We start from the raw sequence: 12019 nt of genomic DNA on the forward strand, positions 1-12019 counted from the left end.
GTCAAATTAGCCTTTTGTTGCTTATATTTAGCAATTTTCTCGTAATTTAAACATAATTATTTAATTAAATATTGTTGCATAGGTGGGTAGATACCCATTCATCTTGAGCTTTGTGTCATAATACGAGGTGTACCACAGGTGGAGAGAGTGAGTCTGTGTCCAGTGAATGGCATTGTTACAAGTGATGTGGCATAGGCGAACTGATTAACCATACATATACATCAAATACATCAAATTAGAAATCATCATAAGGCATGGTTAATGTTTTAGAACCAATAGAAGTTACTTACAGTTGAGTGACAATAGTATCTGAGAGGGGTTCAGAATATTCCTTTTAAACAATATGTGAACCACATGAAAGTGTGAGTTAATTCTTGTGATCTTAATTGGTTTAAAACCCCCACCCAAAGTGGGTGTATGCAAATTAGATTATGTCTTGTGGCACAATAAACAAATGAAAGGCATCAGTAAAGACTTTAAAGAATATATTTTAGATATTATGAATAGAAGTCCATCCAAGTCAGCAGTGTGTGAACATACAGTATACAATCCAAGCCATTTCATATCGATTTTAATCGATAACGATATTAATCCACAAGGTTATCAAAAGTAAAAACCAAACTTATTTCAGTAGTTAAGATGGCTGGCAATTATTCAACAACCGGGATTCCTCATCAAAACTATAAAATTCTATATCCGTGACCGTATTGCCAGGCCCGAAGACACACTTTGCATTGGGACAATTCCTTAAGAAATTGTTGGCCGTCGACGAAAAAAAAACGAGACTAACTGTAAGACACTTTGATATATCCTAGTCGTGATTACGAATGGTATAAAATAATCCGAAAACCATAATTTTATTTAAGTAATAATCAACTGACCCTAATTTTTTTGCAAAATTTATGAAATCTCTTTTTGCAAAAGTTTATTTGCTTAAATAGTTCTTTATATTAAATATAAATTTTTATTGGTACTCATTAGTTTGGAAAATATTTTGTGTAAGTATCAAATTTTATAAAAAGGATATTTCAAATTAAAAACTTTGTTTTGATGTAACCTGTATCTTCCGTGAACCGATAAATAAATTAAGCTCTGGTTAAAAAACTTACAATTCACAGACAAATTCTTATTTTTTTGCATGGATAGATCACTACCAGCACAGATTTTTAATAAATTTCATTATTCCTGTCACGTTCTTGTCCTTCCAAAGCCTTCTCGATGACGTTCAATTTTATTACAAAAAATTGTTCTTATAATGCAAGAATTAAGTTTCTGTTTATGGATTATGGAAAAATGTAAATGTTACAATTGTTAAATAATTTAAAGCAATTAAGAAAAAGTCGTTTAAAATTCCATTGATTCTATATTATTATAGTTTTTTTATAGTATAATACAATTTAACAAGACATCAATATTTTAAACACTATTTGTCTCAATTAACAAATATACTAGTTTAGCTTTTACGTTAATAAATTCTACTTAACACTGCCATATTGCAAGTTTTCGCTCGGAACTTCCTTACAATGTATTGTTCATCGTATAATGTATACAAACTATACTATAAACAAGTAATACTTATACATAGGTATATTAATTTATGTTTTTGTTCTTATTAATAAAAAAATCCTTATTATTATAATATAAAATTCCTATTTTCTTATAAGCTTTATATTAGAAGTAAAAAGTATTATTTTAAACATTATAAATACTTTTTAATAAAAATAAATAACAAATATAAGGATCTAATCTAGACAATTTAATGTAGACAAATTTTTGACGAAGATTATATTTCCTTTATTTGGCTCAGCTATTTAAAGTAAAACATCCATCCTGGGACTTCATGTTGCTAAGAAAACATAATAAATTTTCTGAATGTATCCACCTTTTCCTCTTATCTTTAGATTTTTCCTCAATTTTTGTGTTAATTCCCATGAACTGCAAAATTACAAGAAATTCTCTAGGGATATTAGAATAAAAATTGAAAGTTACACTTGAAGGTAGAAAAAGATAATAAAATACGATAGTGAGTAGGAAAGGAAAATATAAGGTGAAATGTCACTTGCTTAGGGAATTGAATAATGATTTAACGTTATTGTTTTTGGCATTATAATTAATATTTATCTCTTATAGCGTTCTCCTTTATATAAGTGCTTCTATATCAAATATATGTGAATACTATAATCGAAACATGAAGTTTTATTAATTGCCTCAAATTTCTGTCGAACTTCTATATTTTACGAATTTATGTAAGAAATATTCCACGTCCGTAGATACAAATACACAAAAACATATTTGTAAGATTCCCTTATTTCAATAGAAAAAATACAAATATTATAGCAACATTTAAAAATCAATATAGGGTTTTATATATTAAAAACTGAGTGCAATATAAGGACTATAATAAATCCAATTTATTATATAAATTATTCTCACTTACCCTACAAAAAACATTGGACACTATATAACTGTCAAAATAAATAGATTTAACAGACTACATCTGTTATTTATTGAAAATTCGAGTCATCCAATAATAAAAGCCGACTGATTACACATGAAAAACACAGCCGAGATAATTAGAAACGGTGGAAATGAATGACAGACTGAAATTTGAAATGCATGAGATTGTAGAACTAATTTAAATGTATTTTTTTTTCTTTTATGTATTGACAGCACGAAATAATCTCTTATAACTGCAAACATGTTATCTGCTATGAATTTAATAAATAATATTATTAATGATGACGCGGTTTTAAATATGTATGTACATAATAATGTAAATACTAATTCTGTTATCTGTTCATCAACGATCCAGGGAAAAACATTTAGGACAGTTTAGTCACAAATTTTCAATATATTTTTAGGTCGCCACACTATTCTACGAATAGCGATTCTATATTTTGCCAGCCCGAGCCATAACTTCAACAACTTTATGACTTTTGCATCTAACTTTAATGAAAAGATTTTATTAAAATCATAGACGAGGAAAGGCCAAGTCAACGTAATATTAGGTCATTGTTGTAGCTCTAAGTGTTTTAACGTGTCTGATAGCTTGGTTATCTACCTTGTTAAGATCGTTCAAAAAGCTATCTACCATTTTTGTTCAGTCTGGGGTACGACCTATATCTTTTATTTTACGACCGAGAAATTTAAATGGAGCATTTTCGGTTGGCACATTGACCACCTAACGATAATTTTATATATTGTATATTTTGTACTCCACCTACCAAGACACTGCAGATAGTGACATTTATTTGGTTTTGTCCTCAATCCATCCACTTGATCCAATTTATCCACTTCATCCAATAGTACTTGACAGTAAAATAAAACTAATATTTTTCGGAATTCCTACGCAAATTTTATTATTTTAAAAACTATATAATCCCGCCAAGAGGTCTGCCGGTGATCACAGTTGCTAAAAAGTAGCCGAAACACATTTTTTTTAATGAATGTTCGCGAAAGCCTTAGATCTTATTAAGCACTTGATAGTGTTACGAGTCAGTATTGCAAGTAGTCAACGTTGAGCGAAGGCTAAAATGAATTCTGTGTATTTATTATTAAAATTAAACCGATACCCCCTTTTTTCTAGTTGCTTATTAGTTTATCTACTAAGATATTACTTATACTATTAAATATTATTTTACATAAACAACAGCCTTGAGAAAGTCCTACATTGTAACTTTAAGTTTTTGAAAAGCCTTCTTTAGTTACTATAGAAAACTTTAATTTTGAGCAATATCACTAACTAGTATTTGAAAGGTTATATCATTACCATCTTAGCGTGAATGGTATCAATTCATGTTGTATCAACCCGAACGCATTCTCTTAATCCATCCAAAAAACTATAATTTGCCTTTCACTTTTTCTGGTATCTTTTAAGCTTTCCGATAACAAAGTGTTGTGTTCCAGGCTTCCAGGAATCCCGGGTAAAACATCTCTTGGGGGATTTGTTCCAAAATCCCTGTCGCTAAGCATGAATCGCGACATTCTGATTTGTAGAACCGAGAAAAAGATTTTAGCTGGTATTAGTTAAGGCTATCGGTCTAGTATCTTTCGAATTCATAACTCGATAGTTTTTGGGATTGAGGACAAAATTGCTTTCCCGAAGGCCTTCGGGATTTGCTTCCTTAACCAGATTTTATCTCATATATTTATGAGATGTTTACGAACTTATAAACACATTTCAAACACAATATTTTTTATGAGGTACCAATGAGTCCTGGTGCAGATTACGACGATTTTCTATTTATGAAATTTTAGGTTTTTGTCCGTCGGGATCTCTATCGTCTGAAACTTTTGGGCACTTCATATGTGTTTTTAAAATAATCGTACGTTTGTTGATTGCAAAGAAAAGCTTTTCACGTCCTTTCTTAAAAATGGTTTTTGAATATTCAAAAGGAGTTTTTTTTTTTCACAATCTACTTTATGTTTTGCTCCGTAAAAGTTATGACGATATTCTGCTATTTGCGCCGATATTCTTTGAATCAATTTAGAATTGACATTAACGCCCTAGATAGTTTATGACTAACATGATCGTTTTTACGAGCGTAACGATTTTTAGTTGGATATTGCTATTTAAGGAAGTCGTAAACTGTATTTTGGAAGGTTTCTATTTGCGAGTTCAGTTTTTGATTTGAGCCCGAATGCTCTAACAGTACTGCTAAATTACCGTCGTGAACTTTCCAAGTCGATTCTTTTATGTTTGGAATGCTAAGACGTGTCTGGATGTAAATTAACCCTTAGTAGTTTCCAGTTAATAGTTCACCATGGGTTACGTGACGGTCAACTCTACCGAAAGTGAAAGTCGAAAAACTTACCAATGACTGTCGTGCTTCAGCACTTCAGGGTTTCAGGGTTTTTAGATGTTTGATATACCTGGCTAGTCCCTTGTAATTTTTTCCGCACGTAGGGGATTTCAATTCCGTATTCGCGCATTCCGTATTATTCCGTATATATTCCGTGTATATATTCCGTATTCCATATCAAAGGGTTATTTTTCTTTTTTGGACTTTTAGTGGGATAAATACCGGTCTGGGCTTGCTAGGTCGTTGATCTCGGCTGTCTTTCCAGAGTCAATCTGACTCTCCGGGCAGTTATTTTATACACAACTTTCGAAAACATATTTGTTTGAATGAAAAGTTTGTGAGATATAATATGTTTTATCCATATACTTTCCTAGTTAAAAATTAAGGGGGGGTAAACAGTTAGAAAATACTTTTACTCAATTGGTACTTTTGCAGTAATCGAGCGGGAAGGAGAAAAGACTCAATTTCTAGGATTGTGACATTTGTAATACAAATATGTAATTTGTGTTTTTGTAATTGCCAAGCCAGTGAAATTTCATTTTGGATTATGAAATTTATTCAACTATATTGGAAAAGTTAAAATAAATTTTCAGCGCTATTATTATTATTTTTTAAGTTAGAGGTGGCAAACGAGCAGACGGCCTACTTAGTAGGCAGTAGCTAAAATTAAATTTGGTATGCTAATGATATGAAGTTTCATTTAATAACGAGTTTAATAAGGACCATAACTAACTTTGACAGCAGTATCGTCTCCATGCAAGCTTCCCTATCACCTGCCCATTTGATAGCTTTTTTACGTCTTTTATCTCTTTTTATTTTTACGACAAGTTTTTTTTTTATCTCTATTAAGTTTTTTACACGGAATAGTTATTTCCGATTACAGCACTTTTATTACAATAAATTTTCTAAAAAAATTTAAGAAACGGGAAACTAGAAAGAGACTCAGGCAGATAACATCAGTGTTTTTTTTTTTAAGATCATTTTGTTTCACACTAATTTTAAATCCAGAATTGGTTTCCTTAAATTATTGTGGCTTAGCATTTATCAATTATATTTTATATTTTTATTAATATAAATCACCATGAATTATAATAGTAAAACAAAATTATTATATACATGTTAGTTATTACCACAATTGTTAGTATATTTTTCTTCTATTTTGAATTTCTCTCTTTAAATCTCACGGTTTTCTAAATTGGACAAACTATATGTTGTGTTGCCAAATTTGCAGCACTCACAGGTTTACCGGTTTAATCTTATTCGAGGAAAATAATTGTACATTCTGAATAGATATTTCCATAAAATTTAATGTTATATCTAAAAAATATAAGTGTTTTATTAATGAGCATAAAGACAATCAATTATAGTTAATGATAGATTGGCTAAAACTTGTGAAACTAATATTACTTCTACAATACATTGAAATTATATAAAATCTTAGAAGAGGAAAACGGTTGATTTTTACTGGGTAAACGATTTTTGTGATATACGAGTATATACAAGTTTGTCGTAACACAGTACCATGTTTTACTTTATACTTAGAATTATCCAGAGAATTAAAATAAAACAGATCGGACACCCAAATTGTTTTTGCATATACGTGGATATTTATTTATGACAAAAAATAATAATCAACTTTTGTGTCTTTACAATATATTTTAGGAATTGAATTAATAAAAGAACATGTTTAAGTCTATTTATTAGACACTGTTATTTATTTGTTTTGTACGTGAAATTCATAAAATAAAATCAATTGATTGCAACAGTCAGGACAATGTATTGCATATGATCATTTATTACAGGCACAAGACATGTTCAATTTATAAATAACAATAGCATAATCAAGATCAAACATTAAATAATATATATTTATAAACCGTAAAACAACATTTCAATCCACACCGGAAATAATTTTATATTTCAGAACATGCTTCACGACAAAATCAGCAAGTTATTTCAAAAATGTAATTGAAAATTACAACCGTTATATAATTTATAATATTCAAATAATGGAATAGTTAATTCAATGCTCGGTTGAATATAAATTAGTTTCGTTACTGAATTACTAGGACGCTTGAATATTCCGCTTGTCTGATCAAACTTTGAAGGGTCAATTGGCTTAAATTTCAATATTAATTTATTGAAATATTTTAAGATACAGCGTTAAGTATATTTAAGTGTTTAGATGATAATAATCTATAAACCATGAAATACTTCTTATTATCATTTAGTGCCAAAAAATTATATGAGAGCCTCTACAATGTATCGGTGACAAAATTAGATAAAAATATTTTAAATTTAATATTCAAAACAATAAAAAAGTTATTAGACTGTAGTAAATAATAAATTAATAATAGCGAGTCATTATACTTTCCAATAACTTACACACCCGAAATTTTTAAACACAGCATCAATATAAAATAATTTTAAATGATATGAATATATTTGACTGGAGAGAATATATAATTATTTTCGGACACTTATTATCATAATTTTATTTATAGATAAATAATACTTTCATTAATTCATTAGCAACTTTTAATTTTTTTTTTGATGGCGCAGGAAAACTCTTTTTACGAGCCGTCTCACCGGCCTTGGTGGAGCCGGAGAGGATGTGTCAGACTTGACCTGGGCAGGTCCCTACTCACTAAAACCACTGCGAAAGCCATCGGCCGCTATGTTGGTGCACCCCGGATCTGTCAGCGACAGGGCACACCAGCGACTAGCCGGTCGTGGCAAAGACCGGACTTACTCCCTCGGAAAAAAGAGGCGATCCCGGCAATTAGGATCGCCCCGACGACGCCGGGCTTTCACAGGAGCCGGGTTACCAGCCAGACCCCAGCCCGGAGTGCAGGGGCGCTATTGGAGGCGTTGCAAATATCGCCTCCGGCGCACATCCGTCCGTCGTCTGCGGAGGGAGGGTGCATCAGCCGCAACCTCCCGTTCCCGCTCAGATGCCTCCTTCGTGGACATGACCGTCTCACAGAAGGAGGACACCGCCATCCAGGACCTGTCACTCTCAAGCATCTTCTCCGCGACACTCGAGCGACAAGCCCACTCCGTCGAGCGCCACCACAAGGTCTTGGCGCTGCGCAGCCCATCTCGGGCACACCTCGAGGGTGTGTTGGGCCGAGTCCACCGCAGCGCCGCACTCATGACAGCCTCCTCCCGGCTCTCTCCTGGCCACCCAACACAAGTAGTCACCGAAGCAGCCGTGCCCGGTGAAAACTTGCGTCAGACGGAAAGTGAGGGGTTTGCGTTTCCGCCTCATCCAACGCTCTAGGACCGGACGGAACGCAGCCGTTGTACGTTTACCGTACAGCTGGCCCACCAGGTCCTCCACCCACTCCCGCATAAGGCGCGACTCCCCCTGTCGGCGAACCGCCCGGATCTCCTCCGACGAAGGGTTCTATCTGAGAGCCCTTCTACCCGAGACGTAGGAGAACACTTCGGCGAGAACCGACGCCACAAGATCCCAAGGCGGATCGCCAGCAAGAGCCGTCGCTGCGGCCCAGGAGATCGTACGGTACCCCCTAACCATCCTCACCGAATTCATTGGTAACTAGTTTATAACTAAATAGCCCTAAATTTATATTGATTACACGTATAAGTAGTATTTTTAATGATCTTTGTATATAATAATCTTATTTAATAAAATTAACAACTTATTAATATTACTATTTCATTAAAGTAAATTAAAATAATAAGATCTTATTAAAATACTTCATAATAAATATAAAAAATAATAAATTTACAAAAAAGCGCCACAAAAAAGGCGGGTCGTCTTACAAAATAACCTTTGATTAGTATATTCCAGTAATAATTGTAGCTGAGAAGTAATGATTGTAGGTAGAAAATGTGTTATTTAAATAAAGAAAAAAAAGTGATAATAAGAAAGGTGATTATAATAAAACTTTATTTAATTTGTTAAAATTATTGTACATGTCATCACTTGCTACCTTGAACTGATATAATGCAGCAGCAATTCCAATATAATATATTACAATAATATGAACACTGTTATAACAGATGCAGTGAAATAAAGGTCACCAGTCAGTATTAAACTATTACTAACTGTTTTATAATATAAATAAAATCGATGTGTACAGGTTATTTAAGGGGAACTCTTTTAAAGCTTCAACCATGTAATGAATAATTTTCTTTTATCATAATGAGTTTCTGTGATAAAATCAATCAACCCTATCAAACCACAGAGCTTCAAAACTTTTGATCGGAGAGCTCAAATATAATTAAGGTCACCAAATGTTAGTATACGCTTTGTAGCAAACCCTTTGGTGAAGCGTAATGTTTTATTCGTTACAATTCTGTTTATATACACAACTCAAACCTTATTTGAACGATGTTATGAATTTTTTTATAATATAAGAAACTTTTTATAATATTATAAATATAATACTTTGATTCAAGAAGAAATATTCCTTACACAACATAAATACTTTAATAATGGTTTAGTTCTTTGCAATGTATTAATTTAATGGGAATTGAGTGGTACGACTAATTAACATAAAAAATTTTGTTAATAGAGTTATATTTAATTTATATAAATAACAGGGACGTGTAACTACTTACTTGAAGGATTATTTTCTTTTATAATTTTGTGACGTTATAATAATACGTTACACAACATCTTCCCTTTTGATGGCGCGATTTAACACGCACGCTCGCACACAACCACAATTAGCAGCGACAACAAGACGAGATTCGTAGTCTCACAAGGGATTTATATAATTTGTCAACGCACGCACACGTAACCAAATCCTTTTCAAGAAAGTAAATTGAACTGGGTTTTGTATGTGTTGGTTTATTATGAATAAACTAATAAAAATATGTTGAATAAAAACGATTATCTGAATCCGACTGTAATTCAGAATCAGTATAAGTTGTCTCAATGTATTTATAGTTCAACTCCCAAAAACTGCTAATTGCGAACATTCACTCAATGCAATTTGGGTTCGGAAATACCGTTAATATTTATTCTTATTGTGAACAGCTTATATTTTTTTGCACTGTTTATATATGTTATAAAAAATACGAGAAAAACCTAGCTTAGAAATAAGATAATAAACTGAAAGATACGAGCACATCATTACAGCTCTGCCCTCGTAACTACAAACAAAATAGTTAAGATATTTTTCTCTGTAGCAAAAGAATTATATTTCATAAAACATTTGCATAAAAATGGTAATTTACAAGTCTTTTAGAAATTGAACGGTTGTTCGCTGGAAGTGCTGTACTTTAGTTCCGAACGGAAACATGGAAAGTTGAACATAGGACATTTCCGGGGCAAAACCTTTATATGGACAAAATATTATAAAGCACACGGAATCTGATGAGCATACTCCTGGTCATATGACCAAAAAAAAATTACTAATATAACGAAAGAACATTATGTCATTGCTATTCTAACTGATCTATGACATAGGTTTAAACTTTTTGCCATGTTACATTTTTATCGTAATATGTTATTTATCCAAGCCTTTAAGTAGTTTTTCTAACAATTCCGGCTGATTGTGAGCGACAGCCTATGTAAGCATATTATGTATATGTAATATTATGTACATAATATTATATACACTTAGATACTTTGAACCTTTGAAGAAAATATTTTGTCATTCCGGTATGATATCAAGAAGTACTGATATATTTAATTAAAATTATTTTTATTATTAATTTTTCTTTTTAAATAAGTAATAATACTACATTTGAGTAATTTTAGTCTGTCTGTCGTTTTAAGAGTTTCTAATTAAGTCTGCAGCATTTTCATGTATAATTAAAGTTTGGTGTTAAATAACAAGTAACATATGAAACTTTTTGACACATTTTTGTTATTAATAATCTTAAATAATGCCTTTTACTAATTACTTTGTTTGTGATAAAATAATAATCTATAGCCATCGGTACTCATAAAAATTACTTGTATTCAATTTAAATTCTTTCTAATATTACATTTTTTTTTTATATGTTCATTATAGATTATAGGCGATGTAATTTTCTATCACAAATTCTTAAAATGGAGAACCCAAATTGAATTATTTTTCGTTCTTAATCAAAAGTTAAGGAAACAGTCAAAAAGAGGGGTGCAGAGGGCAGTTTAGCGTGTTAAATTATTATATTAAGAGGATTAAAGCCATTTTTTGACAATTAGGAGAAACGAGATCGCGATTTGCTCTTCAAATAGTTTCATGAGAGGAAAGAAATCAAGCTCTTACGCTGCATTTTAAGTTTTAAATGTTAGATTATCGAAATTAAATATATCACTTCCATGAATGTCTGTTTCCTAAAAATAATAAGTTTTAGAACATTAATTCTCCCTTGAAATATCAGTGTTATGAATAGAATTTGAATATTAATTTTACCATTTGCCGATTTTGGTTTTATAAATACAAGAAAAATCTTTACGTTAAAGTATGAAAGCTTATGCTCAAAATATATTTTTCTCTTTTTCCAAAAATTATTCAAAAAATATCATAAATTCATAAAGTATTGTAGCCAATGTTAATAGTGAGATGCATTGAAATATGATACAGTGACAGCTGATCGAAGTTGGGTGGAATTATGACGGAGATACCGGATATAGAATTGGTTAACTGCAAAAACCTTAAAGCTATCAGAGGCGTAGATTAATAATAATCAATTTCTAATAGTGAGTTTAATTTAAACTGCAAAACTGTTTATTGTTTCTAAATAAAAAGTTTTATATAATAACTAGAATCTAAATTAAAATAATGTTTTCATTAATGAAACTATGTCGAATTTAGGACCACCTCATATTTTGAAAAGAATTACTGACGTCACAAATGCCTTTGTTCTAGATTATCGTCAGCTTCTTCAGCTTATGAAGGACTTTTGAATCTATATATAATAAAGTAATATAATCTATAGAGGTAATTTTTCTTCTGTATATTAAAACTATCATGATCAATTCCTCAAAAATCACACTCATGATTCAAAAATCACACTATAGAGTGTGGATAACTGTTTGATAATCAGTGCAGTAGTTTTGCCGTTTATCGAGAACAGACAGACAGACAGACGTGGCGAGGGACTGTGTTTTATAAAATGTATTGATTGATTGATTTCAACAACCTAATCATTATATATCTGAGAGCGACAGGATTCTAAAGGTTAGACTTCCTAGACTAGGTATTTTGGAGGCTGTCTTGCTGTGAACTGATAATTATTAGGGAATTATAGCT

This window comes from Danaus plexippus, chromosome 17 (assembly GCF_018135715.1).
Source record: "Danaus plexippus chromosome 17, MEX_DaPlex, whole genome shotgun sequence".
Classification (NCBI taxonomy): Eukaryota; Metazoa; Arthropoda; class Insecta; order Lepidoptera; family Nymphalidae; genus Danaus; species Danaus plexippus.